The following is a 17,984-nucleotide window of genomic DNA, read 5'->3' on the forward strand; positions in this document are numbered from 1 at the left end:
GTGTGTGTGTGTGTGTGTGTGTGTCTGCCTGCTGTGCGAGGCCACTGAATTTGTATTTGTATTTATTTATTTGCACCATAATAAAAGACAATTACAAAAAACTGAAATGAAACAAGAATAGTAAGTGCGGGAGAGGTTAAAAAACACTATATGGGCTTATAAAAAGCATATAAAATAATTGTATTTGACTGAGTGAGTGTATGAGCATGTAAAGAGATAATGATCCAATGACAAATATACTGGAAAAGAAACTATTGGGAACCTTGATTTAACAGGTTTAAGCTTTCAGTCTTAAAGGGACAACAAGGAGTTTTGGAAAAGCGAAGTGTTTTCACACTACATTTATGAGCCTCCGCGCACCGTGAAATTCTTTGACCGGCGCAAGACAGACTCATGTTTTCATTCATCAAGAATTAAAGTCAGAGGTTCGAAGACGATCACATACCGTCGTAGTTCTGACCATAAACGGCGATTCGACGGCGTTATTCTCATGACTCGCCACCACTAATAATAACAATATAACGATAGAGACAAAACGATATATTTATCTAAAAATGGGCCCATTAACAAGTGTGGGTAACGTAGATTCATCCACATTAACGTGAGACTTTTTTATAACCAAATAGAAACTCCTTGTTGTCCCTTAAACTTAAAAGTATTGAGGGATGAAGATAATTTAACTACATGAAGATGAAAATTCCAAAGTATGGAGCCTCTGTAAGCAAAAGAAAACTGAGTATGTGTAGTGCGGCAAAAAATCAGGAGAGGGCAAGATGAAAGGAAATGACCCTTGGCAGCCTGTACCTCCCACCCCTGCCTGCAATCCCAACTCCACCCAACGCATTCCCTGACTGGGCCGACAGACACGGCAGTGGATGGGAGGGGACATCAGACACTGCGCCCAAAGGAAACCCCTTTTTTCCTGTCATGTCTTCTCACCATCAACACCCACATAAAAAGGCACACACCCACACGCCCATGCAAACAGATAGACACACCAAACACGGGTTCCTCCATCAGGAATTACCCCGGTGACACACACAGGAAAAAGGATTTCCCTCATGGCCAATCAGTTTTCATTGAGAGGACGTTGAGACGGGATGTTTGATTGTACTCAGTTCTATGGGCCTATTCAAGTTCACACCGTTAGCTCAGCCAGTATGTGTGTGTGTGTGTGTGTGTGTGTGTGTGTGGACACCTCGGGTTCTCTGAAGTTGAGTTCAAGTATGTTACTGTGATTTAATGAGGTGAAAACATGAACATGAACATCTCAGTGGTCCCACTGCAGTGATCATTCTTACACACACACACACACATATACAGCACACCACCTCTGACCCACAGCAGGAACATAACAAAACAAAACACACATCTCTGAAAGAAGTCAAAGTGCAACATTTCACCACACGGAGCAAACTGGCTCCTTCTGCATTAAAGGGATAGTTCAACAGTTTGGCAAATTGGCCCTTGTCCTCACGGTGTTGGGCAACGGGAGGAAATGTACGGCATTCTGAAAGGTCAGAGACTCTGTATAGATCAGTCAGCTGAGGGTCGAGAGGTTGTCGCTGATGTCTTAAGATCGTCATGATTGACGCGTAGACAGATGTGTTGCAGATGTGCTTTAAAGGGATAGTTCAACATTTTTGCAAATTGGCCCATTGCCATAATCCCTATAGTCATAGCAGTAGGTTTGTTACCTTTAATTGTCGGTGCAAGATATGTTTTAGAATGGTGGAGGCTCATGGGATTTCATGGTTTCCCTCATCAAACTCATCAAATACACAATCCAACAACTCCACAACGCTCTGGTGGACAAGTTGTGACCTACACATTCACCACGCTATGAGATAATAACACAACGTTACCAGACAGCGTTGTTTTCGAGGTAAATTCATGCAAAACCGCTGATGCACATTGCCTTCAGGGACAGTTTTTCATCAAGCAGACTCTGTATTTACATTGAAAACAACTCTGTCTGTTCTGTTATTATCTCATAGCGTGGTGAATGTGCAGGTCACAACTTGTCCACCAGAGCGTTTTGGAGTTGTTGGATTGTGTATTTGATGAGAAACCAAGAAATCCCATTAGCCTCCGTAGCGTAGCTCTGAGCAGCTCACGGCTCTGCTCCACCGTTCTAAAAATAGCTTGTACCGACAATTAAAGGTAACAAACCTACTGCTATGACTATAGGGATTATGGCAATGGGCCAATTTGCCAAAATGTTGAACTATTCCTTTAAAGCACATCTGCAACACATCTGTCTACGCGTCAATCATGACGACCTTAAGACATCAGCGACAACCTCTCGACCCTCAGCTGACTGATCGATACAAAGTCTCTGACCTTTCAGAATGCCGTACATCCCCCCGTTGCCCAACACCGTGAGGACATGGGCCAGATGTGAATTGATCCTCTTCTTCTGCAGACTGCTCGTCTGCTGCGCTGATTGGCTGAGGTGACAGCTTGTCTGATCGTGATTCCTAATCAATGCTAGATTATTGATCTCGTTGTGTTGCTTAAGTTATGTGTATATTATTGTAGATAAAGAATCTGTTGGCAGCCAGAAGTTACTGCAGACGTTGTTTTTCTCTCCTTTTGTTTGTTTGTTTCTTGGACTTTGGGGGAGACCATATGACACTGCACTGGAAATATGTTAGGAAAAATACACTGGAAACTCCTTATGGTGATCAAAAGTCTTGGGACAGAATCATTTCCATACAAATGCTCTTTGAATATTTTTTCTTGTGGTAATCAAGTAGTCCACTCACAGTGTTTATTTTCAGGCTTTTATTTTGGCACAAAGTGTAAAACTGCTGTATCCTCCTGCTGTACGCTGCCATATGCTGAGGCTTCTGACTCATTTGTACAACGTTTCCTGGGCCACAGTGCGTCACGGCCGCCCCCCCCGCCCGCTCTGCCAACGTATCCTCACCATGTGTGGTGTCAGGACGTGCAGGTTAGGGCTGTGCGATACTGAAAAATTTGGTGTCGATCCAATACCAAGTAAATACAGGGCCAGTATTGCCGATACCGATACCAATACCGATACTTTTTACTACTACCATCTCTATATCTTTTTGTAGGTAGCATATCTATTTTTCAGTTCCAGTGAAATAATTCATTTAGTTGTATTTCAACTGGCTGAATATATTCCCTATGTGACTGTCTGAATAGTCTATTAAGCAGTGGGGGGGAAAGGGGAGGGGCTAATTGAGCATGAGTGAAGTGAGAGAAGAGCGGTGTTGTACGGCCAGTCGGTCACTCTGTAAAAACTGAAACTTAAGAATCGATCTCATCACACAAGTATCGATCAATACCAAATACCAACTTTAGTATCGATATTTTAAATCGATCCGCCCACCCCTAATGCAGGTTTGTGCACCACCATCCTTGTCACTGCGGCTCAGCGAGAAATTCCACTTTCTGTTCCTGCTCTGTTCACATTTGAGGACATTCAGACCAGGCTTGAGGCTGGAGGAGGACCACAATGGAGTAAAGGTAGGTTTTATTTTCTTTACTTTCTCTTTCTCTCCCCCCATTTTCTCTTCCCCTGCCTTAATACATACACAACGCATGCACACACGCATATAGTATTATGACAAAAACTATTTACTGAAATGTTATATATATATATATATGTATATATATATATATATATATATATATATATATATATATATATATATATATATATATATATGTGTGTGTGTGTATATATAGTATATATTAGAGATAAAATAGATTAAGATAGTTGAGATAAGAGAGTTAAAGTTTAGTGATAATATATTAGAATAAATCCAGCTAAATATAAATAGATTTAATTTATTATAAATTAACTTGTTAATGTATAGATTATAACGACAAGGAAGCTTGATAGTTAATTTATGAGTAGGGGGTGGGAGTAAATAAGTTTCACTTATTCCCACTCCTTTTTGGATATGAAAAATATTGTCTTTGTTAGGTATTTATTTGTTATGTCTGTTCATTACTGTATCATTTCTTATTTCTTTTTACATGTACATGAAATAAACTGAAACTAACTAAAATATATTGTCTGGTTCTATCGCTCCTCTTGTTTCTACTGTCCTGTGTCATATGTGTTGTCTGTTAATCACCCATCTTGCACAATAAAAAATAAATTTAAAAAGAGTTATGTATCTCTTAATCACTAAATAGTGGAGCTGTAGACTTCTTTACTTTATATTCATGTGTAATAGTAAATATACAATGGTATTGGTGGATGAGATGCAGAAAAATAAATGGCTGTACCTCTGCTGATCAATCAGCCCAGGACAGATGTGATCTCTATGATCTCTATGAGCAGTTTCACTGTACATTTGCATCTTACAGTTGGTATCTCATATAAAACAGCTCCATAAAAATACCAGCGCACATTAATAAAAAAATAAAATAAAAAAATCTGTCACCATGGCTATAAAAGAGGACCCCCGAAAGAAAAACACACACAAACCAGAGCCATTGATATGCCAAAGAGCGGAGAAAGGGGGAGTCATAATACCATTTGTCATCCTTCTCTGGGGACAGAAGACAGATGACACCACGTTGCTGGCGGTAATGCCCGGGTACATTCCTGAGCGAGCCCCGGGGACGCATCCATTAGCCCGGGCTCTTAGAACACAACCAGCTTATCTCCATGACGCCCACTTCCCCTACCCGCTGCCTCTTCTCTTTCTCTTTCTGTGAAGCATCACAGTGTGCAGGTTTGCATCACTTCTCTCCTCTCTCTCTCTAGGGGAATCTCTCAATCCCCAAAACAAGAGAGGAAGGAAGGAAGGCCCCTTCGGTGCAGCAGAGCGCTCCTCAGCTCCCCGTGTTGCATCTTCCATCACGGCCCGGGAAATTACATCTGCTAATTGACGCAAATTGAGTGGGCTAGGCAAGCCTCCGATAAACATCACCCTTCCTTAAAGGGATAGTTCACCCAAAATTGAAATTTAACTCATTATCTACTCACCCTCATGTCGACTAAGGGCTGGGAGAAGTTTCAGAGTCCTCCGTGGCTTCTCTGAGTTACAGGGGGTCTCGGCGTAGCAGTGCATGTACCGGTTGCAAATGGATACCAACTGTCTTCAGCTCCTCTTCCCAGTTCGTCCAAATTTGACGAACCGGGAAGAGGAGCTTCGAGAAGCTTCCGCTACAAAACAAGCTTGAAATATAGACTCATTTAATTTTTTCGGGACAATTTCGCATTTCGGGGCTTCAATACAAGACGGACATTACATACGGGCAGCATGGAGGTATTTGGATGTTTTTTGGTGTGTCTTTTTGTTACGAAGACAGTTGGTATCCATTTGCAACTATTATATGGACATGCACTGCTACGCCGAGACCCCATGTAACTCAGAGAAGCCACGGAGGACTCTGAAACTTCTCCCAACCCTTAGTCCACATGAGGGTGAGGAGATAATGAGTGAAATTTCGATTTTGGGTGAACTATCCCTTTAAAAAAAGAGGAGGAAGAAGATCCGTCTGCTCTTTTCTCTTTAAGAGTCCATGTTTGTTTTCACTTGTTCTGCACAACATGCGCTTTTGCAGAAAGACAGAAAATAGGCGGTTACACTCTCATCCGCAACTCCACAATATCACTGTGTGTGCCAAGCAGAGGACCGCAGATCATGGCCTTCACAGACTGGCTTTAGCTGAACTCTCACTGGCTCCCGGTAATTCTTTTAAAACGCGGCCGAGGTCGGCACCCACAGTGAAATCACAGCGGATGGCAAACGTCACAACCGATAAACCAGCTGCCGAGAAATCTGAGCGAGACTGACGCTTCAGGTGGGGAGGGGGGACTTTCCGGTTTGGAGATCAGCGCATGATAAACCCCACACACACACACACACACACACACACACACAGCTCCACACGGCCTGTCAGTCAGCCGTCAGTCAGCGGGGTGAGGCCGACCGAGCCCCTGCAGGAAGCGGATGAAAGACTCCATTGAGCATTCCAGACAGTGAGATTTCATAAGCTAAAATGCACCGCTACTTGAGTACTGTAATTAAAGGGACAACGAGGAGTTTTAGAAAAGTGAAGCGTTTTCACACTACATTTATGAGCCTCCGCACCATGAAATTCTTTGACCGGCGCAAGACAGACTCATGTTTTCATTCATCAAGAATTAAAGTCAGAGGTTCGAAGACGATCACATACCGTCGTAGTTCCGACCATAAACGGTGATTCGGCGGCGTTATTCTCATGACTCACCACAAAACCGAAAGTAAAGAAATGCTGGTCGGCTCGACCAGCATCTCCACCACCACTAATAATAACAAAATAACGATAGAGACAAAACGATATATTTATGGAAAATGGGCCCATTAACAAGTGTGGGTAACGTAGATTCATCCACATTAACGTGAGACTTTTTTATAACCAAATAGAAACTCCTCGTTGTCCCTTTAAGTACCTTTAAAAGCAAGTACTTTTTTACTCTTACTGCAGTAACATGTCGACTGAGCTACTTTTACTTGTAACGGAGTACATTTTGACCAGTAGTATTTGTACTCTTACTCAAGTACTGGGGTGGAGTACTCTGTCCATCTCTGCCGCTATGGTAACAAGTGCAGGAACAATAACCACCTGGCTAACGAGCGCTAAATTTAAAGACGTTGGCCCTCGACGTGGAAGTTGGACAAAAGGTGAGTGGAATATTGGATGAGGAGAAGTGGGTCACCCGAGGTGGTCCCCGTCAGCCTCATAAAGCAGCGCTCTCCCCTCCTCCAGAACCTCTCGCATGCAGAGGCGGTGGACTCGATAGCGGGCGGAGACGCAGCAGCAGCGGAGGCCGTAAAGCGTCTCCAACTGCACACACACTGGCATGTGGACAGAGTCTTTCCAGGGTCTGTCGTGGCGAGTCCTCCTCCGGCTGCCAGAGCCAACATGGCAAACAGTCATGTTTTACGACGTGTTGTTCCGTGATGTATTATTTCGGGTTTCTCTTTTGACCGGGGCGACTTCTCATTTAAGTGTGTTTTGTTTAGGCCAGGAATTTCTTGTGACAGCACTTTGCACACAACCATTTACTTCACGCCCGCACAGAGATAAATTGCCACTGAGGAGAAATACCGCCACTGTACAAAGCCTGAACTCTTGACAGCATAAACATGAGGGCACATTTTTATACATGCTCTAATTGTATGTTAGCTATAAATCACGATAGTGGGGAACACTATACTATCCATCTTTTCAAAGCCTGCGGCAGAAAAGGAACATAATGACAGTAAAGCCTTAAACCATAAATCAAATTTTTGTCACCATATTCTTCTGGTGACATTCTTTCCTGCCTTTATTATTTACACACCTCCTCCATAAATTCACACTCTCCACTTCTTTTCTCTCTTCCCTTTTGCAAACATGTGACAATCCGGGCGCTTTTTTTTCGGTCTTAACTGAGAGTAAACAAGTGTTTCAGCGGGATTACCAGTCATTTGTACTCAGCGCTTAGTGCTTTTGGGGTGTTTTTGCAAAAAGTACCGGGCATCTGAATGGCTCTTTTGTCCCCGGAGGCAGACTGGGCAGTGTCAGAGGTCACCCAACCGCCTGCTCCCACAGTACCTCTGCTGTCTGCCTGGACATGCGCCAGCAAAATGCTGTCATGTTTGGACAATGGTGCGGCTTTCCGCTGACTGACTCATGACAGCTTCATCATGTTAACCAATGATGTAATGGCCTGATCTTTGGGTATGAAGGGCGTCTCTATATGACTTTGAATAATGTCAGAATAATTCCATGTCACAGGGCGGCAATGCTGAAACGCACGGCTCTGCCATGACGGTGGCCGCCCTCATATTTTACAGGCGTAGAAACAGAGTAGAACAGGAAGGGATGATGTCATTACCATACATCACCTGCAGGTGTGAGTCCAGGTGAGTAAACTGTAAAACAGAGAGCGACAGAGAATAATAATGGGGAGAAAAAGGCCTTGCTCTCTTTCCAAATGCTTCCATTCAAAGGCAGTTTATATATTCCAGTTGTTACTATAGAGGTATAACTTCAGCTGTATGACTGACATCACAATTTATCACCATTTCCATCCCGCTACTCAAAAGAAACTCAAATCCTGACAGGCTCTAGAATGAGTTCCTCAGACTGAACCCAGGGCTTAGTCCTCCATCTGAGCCTTTCCAGGTGTGAGGGTGTACCTTCTTAAAACCTACTCAAAACAATGTAAATCAAACTTTTACATCCCTCAGAAAAGCCCTGCATGTGCCCCCATGTGGAAACACGTCTGGGGAGCGTTATTGAAAAGTTTATCCAGTTCCAAACAATGCAGTCGCACTCTGTCTGTTCCGTTATTATCTCATAGCGTGGTGAATGTGCAGGTCACAACTTGTCCACCAGAGCGTTTTGGAGTTGTTGGATTGTGTATTTGATGAGTTTGACGAGGGAAACCAAGAAATCCCATGAGCCTCCGTAGCGTAGCTCTGAGCAGCTTGCAGCTCTGTTCCACTGTTCTAAAAACAGCTTGCACCGACAATTAAAGGTAACGAACCTACTGCTATGACTATAGGGATTATGACAATGGACCAATCTGCCTCAAATCCTGACAGGCTCCAGAATGAGTTCCTCAGACTTGAACCCAGGGCTTAGTCCTCCATCTGAGCCTTTCCAGGTGTGAGGGTGTACCTTCTTAAAACCTACTCAAAACAATGTAAATCAAACTTTTACATCCCTGCATGTGCCCATGTAGGGTGGAAACACGTCTGGGGAGCGTTGTTGCAAAGTTTATCCAGTTCCAAACAGTGCAGTCGCAGGGGGGCGACCTGCTCACACACACACACACACACACACACGGTCACGGCTGTCACAGTGTCTACATAAAAACATCTGGGAGTCATCTGCTGTGCTGAAGGAGCCCCCCCTCCCCTCATGAACAGGTGTGTGTCTGCACCCGTGGCCTACTGACCTTTTTCCTGACCTTTGACCTCTGGTCATGGGCGGGGAGCTCTTCCAACCCAGTGGCACAGGCGCTGTCTGAACAGCCAAGGTCATGTTACCTCAGGCTGAGGCTGCCACTGACCCGAGGAGGTGGGGGTCACATGCAATAACACAAGATCATTGGTGTGGGTGCATAAACAACTCCAATGACTGTGCAGGTTTAAAAAAAAAAAAAAAAAAAAAAAAAGAGTCCTTCAAAGACAAATGAAAATCCTAATTAGCCAATGGCAGACCTTGGTTATGACTTTGATGATTAGCTGCTGTCATCTGTGCCAAAATAAGGTAAAGTAAGCAAAACGCAGATGTAATTATGGATTTGTGTAACGCTGTGACAGCAAAGGCAACAGCAGCTGACCAAACCTTTGAAGCCACTGTGACAAAAAACTCTTCTATACTCTCTCAAAAAGATTTTATCACAAACCAGAGGAAGTGGATTACCTAAAAATAGCCCACCAATTTTGCTCTCAAACCCTTTGGTCTGGCTTGACCATAATGGGTCCAACCAACCAACCCAGCTAAGAGCCTCAGTTTACTCTGAGCAATGCTGCTGAAAATAAATCACAAACTTTCTTCCTAATCCCTCTCTTTCTCCCTCTCGGTGGATGTAATGCTTGGAATGATGAGCGAGCTGGGTGCTGCGCTGCGGAGAGATCGTCTTATGAGCTCTCCAGAGATGACAGAATAATAACAAACGCTTCCTGTTTATCTATACAGTAGGTCAGAACAGTGTGTCCTCCGGTCCACGGCTCATTCCAACACAAATCCAGTGGTTATCGGGTCTTAATGTTGAAGGGAAACATGCACCATTTCCAAAAGTCAAAGGGAAAAACAGCCAATTTAACAACAGTACGGCCACATCATGTCTAAAAACACAACACCTCCATGGATCAATCATCGCCCCCCTTCCCCCCAAAAAACCCCACTGCAGCACATACTGTATGAGGGATTCCTCTCACAGCCGTGTAACAAATCTGTCCCGAAACCTCGCCAGGCCAAATAAGAGTTGACCTTTGACCTGGCAGCATCACTCACGCACACGTGCCTGGTGTTCTATCTAACCAACACATACACACACAGAGACTTTGTCTGTCCAGCTGCCTCTTATTTTGGTGGGAAGAGTCAGACATGCAACCACGCTGATTTACTATCCCCCCCATGTTAAGTACATGTAGGCCTTTGCCACATCCTGTTCTCCAGCTGAGAGGGGGCTCCCTGAAAGTTATTCAGCGGTGGACTGTCACATGGATTACACTGCTGTCCGCTGGATCAACACGTCCCCTAAGTGGCAGAGAGGAACACACACACACACACACAAAGGGGTTTGTTGAGTTGCAGAGTCTCAGGGCTGGGTCAGGACTATACTCCATGACTTTAAGGCCGATAAGCAACACTCAGCCCTGTCTGCAGGAAGCCGCAAGCGCATATTTACACAAACCCAGCAAGAGGAGATTAGCCCCGAGTTAAATTGATAAGAGCCCAATCTTAATTTGTCACTCCATTCTTTCCCATCTATGTCACAGCGCACAAAGAGATATCACAGCTGCAGAACAATCTCCCCAGACTCCACATCTGCTCCTGTTCTACGCCTCTTAACTGTGTGAAAACATCTGAAGGAAACTTACAGGAGGATGCTGGTTTACTGAAACTTGGGTCTTATTTTAGTAGTTTTGTCATTGTTCTCCATCAGTGATGAGAACTCATGTTATTTATTGAACAAATCCAACAGTTTTAGCAAAGCTTCAAAACATAGATGGACATACTGCTACACACACTTTGCCTGTGCAATAAATTATGACTAATAATTAAATTGATTTATTTATACAGTATGTGCATACATACAAAGATAATTAAAGAGATGTTGTAAAGTATTTTTTCAAATCTAAAAAAAAGTCACATGTCATAGTCACATGTTAAGGTTAAAGGGATAGTTCAACATTTTGACAAATTGGCCCATTGCCATAATCCCTATAGTTTTAGCAGTAGGTTCATTACCTTTATTTGTCGGTGCAAGCTATTTTTAGAACGGCGGAGCAGAGCCACGAGCTGCTCAGAGCTACGCTACGGAGGCTCATGGGATTTCTTGGTTTCCCTCATCAAACTCATCAAATACACAATCCAACAATTCCAAAACGCTCTGTTAGACAAGTTGTGACCTGCACATTCACCACGCTATGAGATAATAACACAACGTTACCAGACAGAGTTGTTTAAGAGGTAAATACAGAGACTGCTTGATGAAAAACTGTCCCTGAAGGAAAAGCGCATCAGCGGTTTTCCATGACTTTACCTCTAAAATAACTCTGTCTGGTAACGTTCCGTTATTATCTCATAGTGTGATGAATGTGCAGGTCACAACTTGTCCACCAGAGCTTTTTGGAGTTGTTGGATTGTGTATTTGATGAGGGAAACCAAGAAATCCCATTAGCCTCCGTAGCGTAGCTCTGAGCAGCTCACGGCTCTGCTCCGCCATTCTAAAAATAGCTTGCTCCGACACATAAAGGTAACGAACCTACTGCTATGACTATAGGGATTATGGTAATGGGCCAATTTGTCAAAATGTTAAACTATCCCTTTAATGATTTTGATGAAATTCTGGTCATGTAATGAAAACTAAGATTTAAGTTGTATTGACTAAAATGTCCACATGCTGGTGTATGATTGTCTGTTCAGGTGTGATGTGAGATGTGAGAGTGATTGAATAATGTCACTGTGGGAGTAACTGTGAATGTGTGTGGGACCCTGTAAATACATATTGCATAATGGGTGGAGGGCGTGTTGCTGGGACAACAGAGGTGGAGGGCAGCGGACGCTGAGGGCCGGCATTGTGTGCCACTTAGCCACCAGAGGGGTAAATGATGGTGTTGATTAGAGCCAGCTGAGCCCGGGGGAGGAGGAGGGGGGGGGGGGGGGGGGGGGGCTGCACTCCTGGAGCAGGATGGGGGGGGCTGCACTCCTGGAGCAGGATGCTCGCTCTCAGCCCCACGTGTCTCTGAAATCGATCCGGCTTCACAGTGACACACGCCGGCCAGCTGGTCTTGGGTACTTGTTCATTTTCTGATAGAAGTGCAGACAAACACACTCCAACAATGCTTGTGAAATCAAGCACACACACAAGATTCTCCTGGAGTGGCAACGCTTAGCAGCCGTCAGCTGATCTCAGACCAATCAAACAACCACTCGGGCTTGTTTTGTTGAACTGATTAGGACTTTCCATTGATTTAAATGATTCCTGAATGAAGTCTGCAGCACATCCTGGTTGGCCCATACAGACAGCGGGGGTGCTTATATAATGCTGTGCGCTCTGTAGATGAGCTTCCTTTTTTTTTTTATAACTGCTCTCATTAGTTTTCACGCATAGCTGCAACCTCATGTAAAACGTTGCATGGAAAGACTTCATACAAATGTGCACTCTCTTATTACATTGTGTTATGGAAATTACAATTATATACAGCTAAACACCAAGTGCAAATATGTTGTGCAGGAAACATAACTGTTTATTAACAGCAGCAGAGGGGATGGCAGACAGCTGTGACATGTCACGCCCATCCACTGTGGTTTGGTTTAGGAAACAACAGCACTTTGGTTAAGGTCGGGGAAAGTCAGTAGTTATGGTTGAATCTCAACAAACACATTGTGTCTGAAGTCATCAGGAATTTTTGTTGTTGTTGTTTTTTCTTCTATTAAACCAGATACCATTTTTCCCAAGGGATGTGAGCGCCTGAACACAAACATGAGAAAACACTGAACATTCTGTTACAGTCAGAATCAGTATTCTAGACTTGCCACTGCCAGATATATAAATGCATAAATGATAAACAGACTTGCATTTACTTGGTGCTTTTCTCTCAAATAGCTTTACACTACTAGTCACATTCATCCGAACATTCTGACCACTGACAGGTGAAGTGAATCACACTGAATAACTTTTGATCATGACACCTGTTAGTAGGTGGATATACGTATTAGGCAGCAGGTGAACATGTTGTCCTCAAAGTTGATGAGTTAGAAGCAGGAACAATGTTCAGTGTCAGGATCTGATCCAGTTTGACCAGGAGGACTGGGTCTCTCATGTGAAAAGCTGCAGCCATTGTGGGCTTTTCCCGTCCTGCAGTGGTCAGGATCTGATGAGACATCTGGGACAAGTTTGGGTTCAGCATCCTTCCCAATGCTCTATACTGTACCTCCTAAGCCACAACCATATGCCATCTCTAACACGTTGTATTAAAACTACTGATACAACTCCTTCCTGACCTAAACACCAGTTTAAGTCTCAGATCTGCAGAAATCGGCTCCTCACAGCTTCAACACACGCAACATGCACATTTTAATAGTTGGCAATGCGGAGGAGAGGATACGCTGTATCCTCAGGGATGTTCTAACTGCAGTCATGTGTATAGCATTCAGCATCATCCAGGCCAAACTGTAGACATCACTTAGTCACTATACGCTGAAATGCAGTGCAGATGTTTCCTTACCAATGCTTCAAAAAAAAAAAAAAGCACAGCATCGCAGAAATATGAGCGCAGGTTATGGGTGACGAAACAAGCAGCTGTCCCATTTGTTGAAAATCCGTTGGAAAAAAAAAACCTTGACCCCTGTAGTACAAATCTGGGTTAATCACATCTGCTCTGGCAGCGTACAATCAACACACATTGTTCCTATTACATGCTGTTTAAGTTAAATGGCCAGGTCGGGCCTCGAATTGTTGTCCGATTGCACGCTGCAACAAAAATGTGGGTCAGCATTTTTTTCCCCTGCAGCTTTTCCTCTCTCTGCATTTTAGTTTCCTTCGCAGAACAATGAGTCTGACTTTTTTTTTTTTTTACTCCCCTCCCTAGACTGTAAGAACTGTAGTGAGAACCGGCATTATAATGATCACAACGGCCATTCCGGCGCAGCGGGTTAACGCGCCGGCCCTTCCAAGATGCAGGTTGTGATACGGAGCAGAACTCGGTGACCTCTAGCTTCACAGCGTCCTCTCTTTGTTTTAAACACAGCTCACTCAAAGCAGCCGTTTCGATAATCATGAGCATTGATTGAGACTTGGACTGAGAGGATGCGATCGATGGGAGAACAGGTGGGGAAAAAAAAAAAAAAAAGGAGCTGGACAGCAATTTCATGCTCTTCCACTGTCAACGGCCTCTAATTTGAGTGGCACTGTTCCCCATGGGAGCCAAAACAGCTTACTCAGCCCCTGGCCAGTTTTTACCAGAGACAGCCGTGACAAAAAGGAAGCCAAGCCAAGCTGGAGAGGTGTCAAGAAACGCTTCATCCAAACAACCAATATCACAGCTAAAAATATGGCAAAGGAAAAGATCCGACAATCTGTACTGTTACATTTAGAGTTTGTACGGCAAAGTGAAATCTAGTGGAGAAAAAAAAGGAAAAGACGATAAGTCTGGGAAATGTACCGCACACTATTGACCAGTAGCCAAAAGCACGAGACAGATTTATGATCAGCATCTGTTTTAATACTTTGTCAACTGTGTTCTGAGTGAGGTTTGCGTGTACAAGTGTGTTCAAATGTGTGCGACACACAAATGAATCACAGCAGGGCTTCTTTTTTCCTCCCCTGTGTTTGAACGGGGGCCGGGCCAACAGGTCTCTGATCAGCAGCAGACCCCCCTTTCCGTCTTCCTTGGGCTCAGGGATGGAATGTCAGGAAGGCAAGGTAATGACGGGCAGGGTGTGTGTGTGTGTGTGTGTGTACGCCTTTTCATTCATGTGTGCTGTAAGTGAGTCAGAGCCTTTATACAAAGCGGAAGTGGAGGACGTGGCTTGTGTTGAATGACACTACGAGACATCAGACTGCTGCGGGTGGCGAGTGGAAAACTCGGTCATTGTTGAGCAAATTCCTTTAAAATCGATCATATTTCAGTGTTTCCATAGCGTCGCCGCTCCATTCATTTTCAAACCAACACTTGCAAAAAGATATGTGGTTTACTCAGACCTCAAAGATTTTGTTTATCTCTGGCGAAAAAAAAAAAAAAAGAAAAGGTGGAAAATGGATCGGATAGAAAAATAAAACTTCCATTTGCTTCCGTGGCTCCTGCTCCCCACTGAGGACGGCCCAGCACCATCCGAGGGGTGAGAGATAAAGAATGCACAAGATTTCCTGCCTCGCAGCGAAGCGTTCCCCAAACATCAACCGGGTTTATGTACTGCGGCCAGTCGCCAAGGCAACCTGGCAGCAAATCAGGACACAGCAACAAGAGTGGTGGCGATCCAGGGAAGGGAAGCAGAGAGAGAGAGAGAGAGAGAGAGAGGAGCTGAGAAGAGAGAAACAGATCTGGCACAATTTATGAAATATGATTTATAGAACAAAAAAGATTCACATGAGATATTTTGAAATTCATAAAATCCTCAGATCGATCTTTTTAACGTATGCCATTTCTTAGTCTCGCACAACTGTTGACGAGATCACAGAGCGGTACGCTGCTGTTTACATTACATTGAGTTGCATTGTTAACTGCTTTTGGGTCAATTTTTAATGTAAATATAACTATTCTTCAATAATTCACCTGGTTTAATACAATGAAGTATTAGGGCCACATTGACAAATAGAAAAATCACAAACTCAGAGAATAAAGTCCTAAATTTATGACTTTATTCTCGTAATGTTATAACTTTTTTCTCGTAGGAAATGTACAACTTTATTCTCCTAAATTTACGACTTTATTCTCTTAAATTTATGACTTTATTCTCGAAGTCTGTGTTTTGTTTTGGATTCTCAATGTGGCCCCAATACTCGTCGTAGTTAAAGAGTTACATCTTTGTACAATTTGCAGCATTGGTTGTGTGAAAATCTCATTCATAACAAAGGAAAACTGGTATTAAAACTGAAATATCTCTAAATGAATCAATATCCAATCGGAAATCAAATCAAATCGGGAACTTGTGAATTAAAAATCGTATCAGTTTAGCAAATCCGTAGCGATACTGAGCCCTACTTTGAAATATTACATCTCATACTTTCATCTATGACAGTAAATTACAGATGGCTCTCATTCATGGTGGCGAGGTCAGTGATGTGCCTTTTAATTGACTCAGCAGGGGGTGGAAACCCATCGTATACCTCCTCAAGTGCTCCGGATAATCTCATCTAATTCTCATTGACTAATTGGATTTGAGTCGTTATTCCAGCAACATTATATTTAAGTTGATACCACAGCTCAACCCCTGACTCTCTGTCTGCCTCCTGGTGTCTGGTCAACGCTATATTTCACCACTACAAACAAATATCCCATCATCTTCCCTTCATATGACTGCCCTGCCACTCCACCAGCTCTAATCACTGCAGCAGTTTGTTGTGCATTACAAGGGTTTTGTGTGTCGGCGCAGCAGGTGGCGGTGGGGGGGGTGCGCGGACAGGGAGGTGTGCATGGGTTGATATAGCAACATCTATGTCTGCTGTCTGCCTAATGCCTCTTATCCACCCCCCACTGCTAATGGAAGTCCCAAAAGATGTGGTCAGACTGACCCTCTCTTCCATCTGATCACAATATCTCTGAGTCTCCTCTCTCCACCAGGCACAGCTAATCCCTCTGGCTGCTGCACAGAGTGGGGGTTGGATGGTGATGATGGAGGAAGACTGGAGTTTTCAGAAGCTGTTTTCTGGGATGGATCCCTACCTGACGGATCATCACAGGCTCTGACACTGCACCATAACAGGCAGCGCAGCGAAGATAACACTCTACATAGAGAGAAGGTGTCACCTCCAGCATCTGACACAGTCACTTATCAGTTGTCTCCATCACTCTTTCTCTGACAGTGTGGACCTTTCATACAGATGTGCTTTCCAGGTTCTGCGTGTCTTGTCCCACCGACAGTTCCTCTTGAAACTTGTCTGGAGGAAGCAAAAGGCTAGCCTGATGCATCAGCCGCTTACTTCATTACATTTCATATAGCGTCTGAACACGAGCCATAGGGATTCGTTTGCTTCCGGGAGGCGGTTGCTTACATTTGCTTCAACTAATCGCTGCTGCTTGGTGGTCACGTGTGCTATACACCGGTTAAGCTCATAGGTTAATCTTGAGCGCTTGAGTTCAACGTCATCGCCTTCACTTACCCGTCTGTTCGCTGATTGGTCCGTCCGCTCTGGCGGACGGAGCAAACCGAAACGCATTGCTAGTGTCCTGACTACATGTTTGAGGCAAATGAAATTTGCCGGAACCAGTAGGCGGCGCTAGCCTGGCTAGCAAAAGGCAGCAACTGATGGCAAAACCAGTCAGAGCAACCGCTGCCAATAGCACATTAGAGGAGGAGGAACACAGGACTACATAACCACATTAGCGAAGAACTTCAATACACTCGAAATGACTAATTACTCCATGGCACGATTGGAAAGAACTCGCATCATGCGCCATCTGGCAGAGTCAGTGATGATACTGAAAAACGAAAGCGAGGAGAGTCCCTGCTTTCCCAACTCATGTAATCTCTCGCAAGTGCACAAACGGGTTTGGCCTGACACAAAAAATATAAACAACCCTTATGTACACAATGCACGCAGATACAGACACTACCCAAAAATAACCTGCTCTCCGTGGTTGCTAGGACGTTGTCGGGTCATCTGAGCCCCCCCCCCCCCCCACCTCCCTCCCTCCCCCGTTGGCTCCTGTCATTTGTTTACCCCCACACTTCCTGAATGCTGATGGCAGATAGTCCTCTGGTTTATACAAGTGGAAGGAGAAGAAAAACAGCACACTGCTCTGAGAGGCTGCTGTGTAATGGGAAGGAGGAAGAGGAGGAGGAGGATAAGAAGGAGGAGGAGGAGGAGGGGGGCAGTGTTTTAGTAACCAAGGGAACAGCACTAAGGGAGTCACCTGATGTCCACATGTGATATTCACCACAAGGGAGTGATGGAGTGTATGTCAGAGGAGGATGACGACTGTTTTAACAGGCTTCCTTCCCACCTCCACAAAGGAAACCTAGAATTTACACGAGGACCTGTGTTTTGCATCAGTATTGATCACGGAGAGAGAGCGCGTTGAAGAGCAGAAAGCTGAGGTTACTGTTACAGGTGAATG

The 17,984-nt window shown here is 44.2% G+C and overlaps 1 protein-coding gene across 1 annotated transcript in view; it reads right to left on the reverse strand.

Moving 5' to 3' along the window:
- The window catches only part of daam2 (dishevelled associated activator of morphogenesis 2), a 123,746-nt gene that overhangs the window by 95,609 nt on the left and 10,153 nt on the right, over positions 1-17,984 (reverse strand). The window lies entirely within an intron of this gene.

Source organism: Trachurus trachurus, assembly GCF_905171665.1.
Source record: "Trachurus trachurus genome assembly, chromosome: 22".
NCBI classification, from domain to species: domain Eukaryota; kingdom Metazoa; phylum Chordata; class Actinopteri; order Carangiformes; family Carangidae; genus Trachurus; species Trachurus trachurus.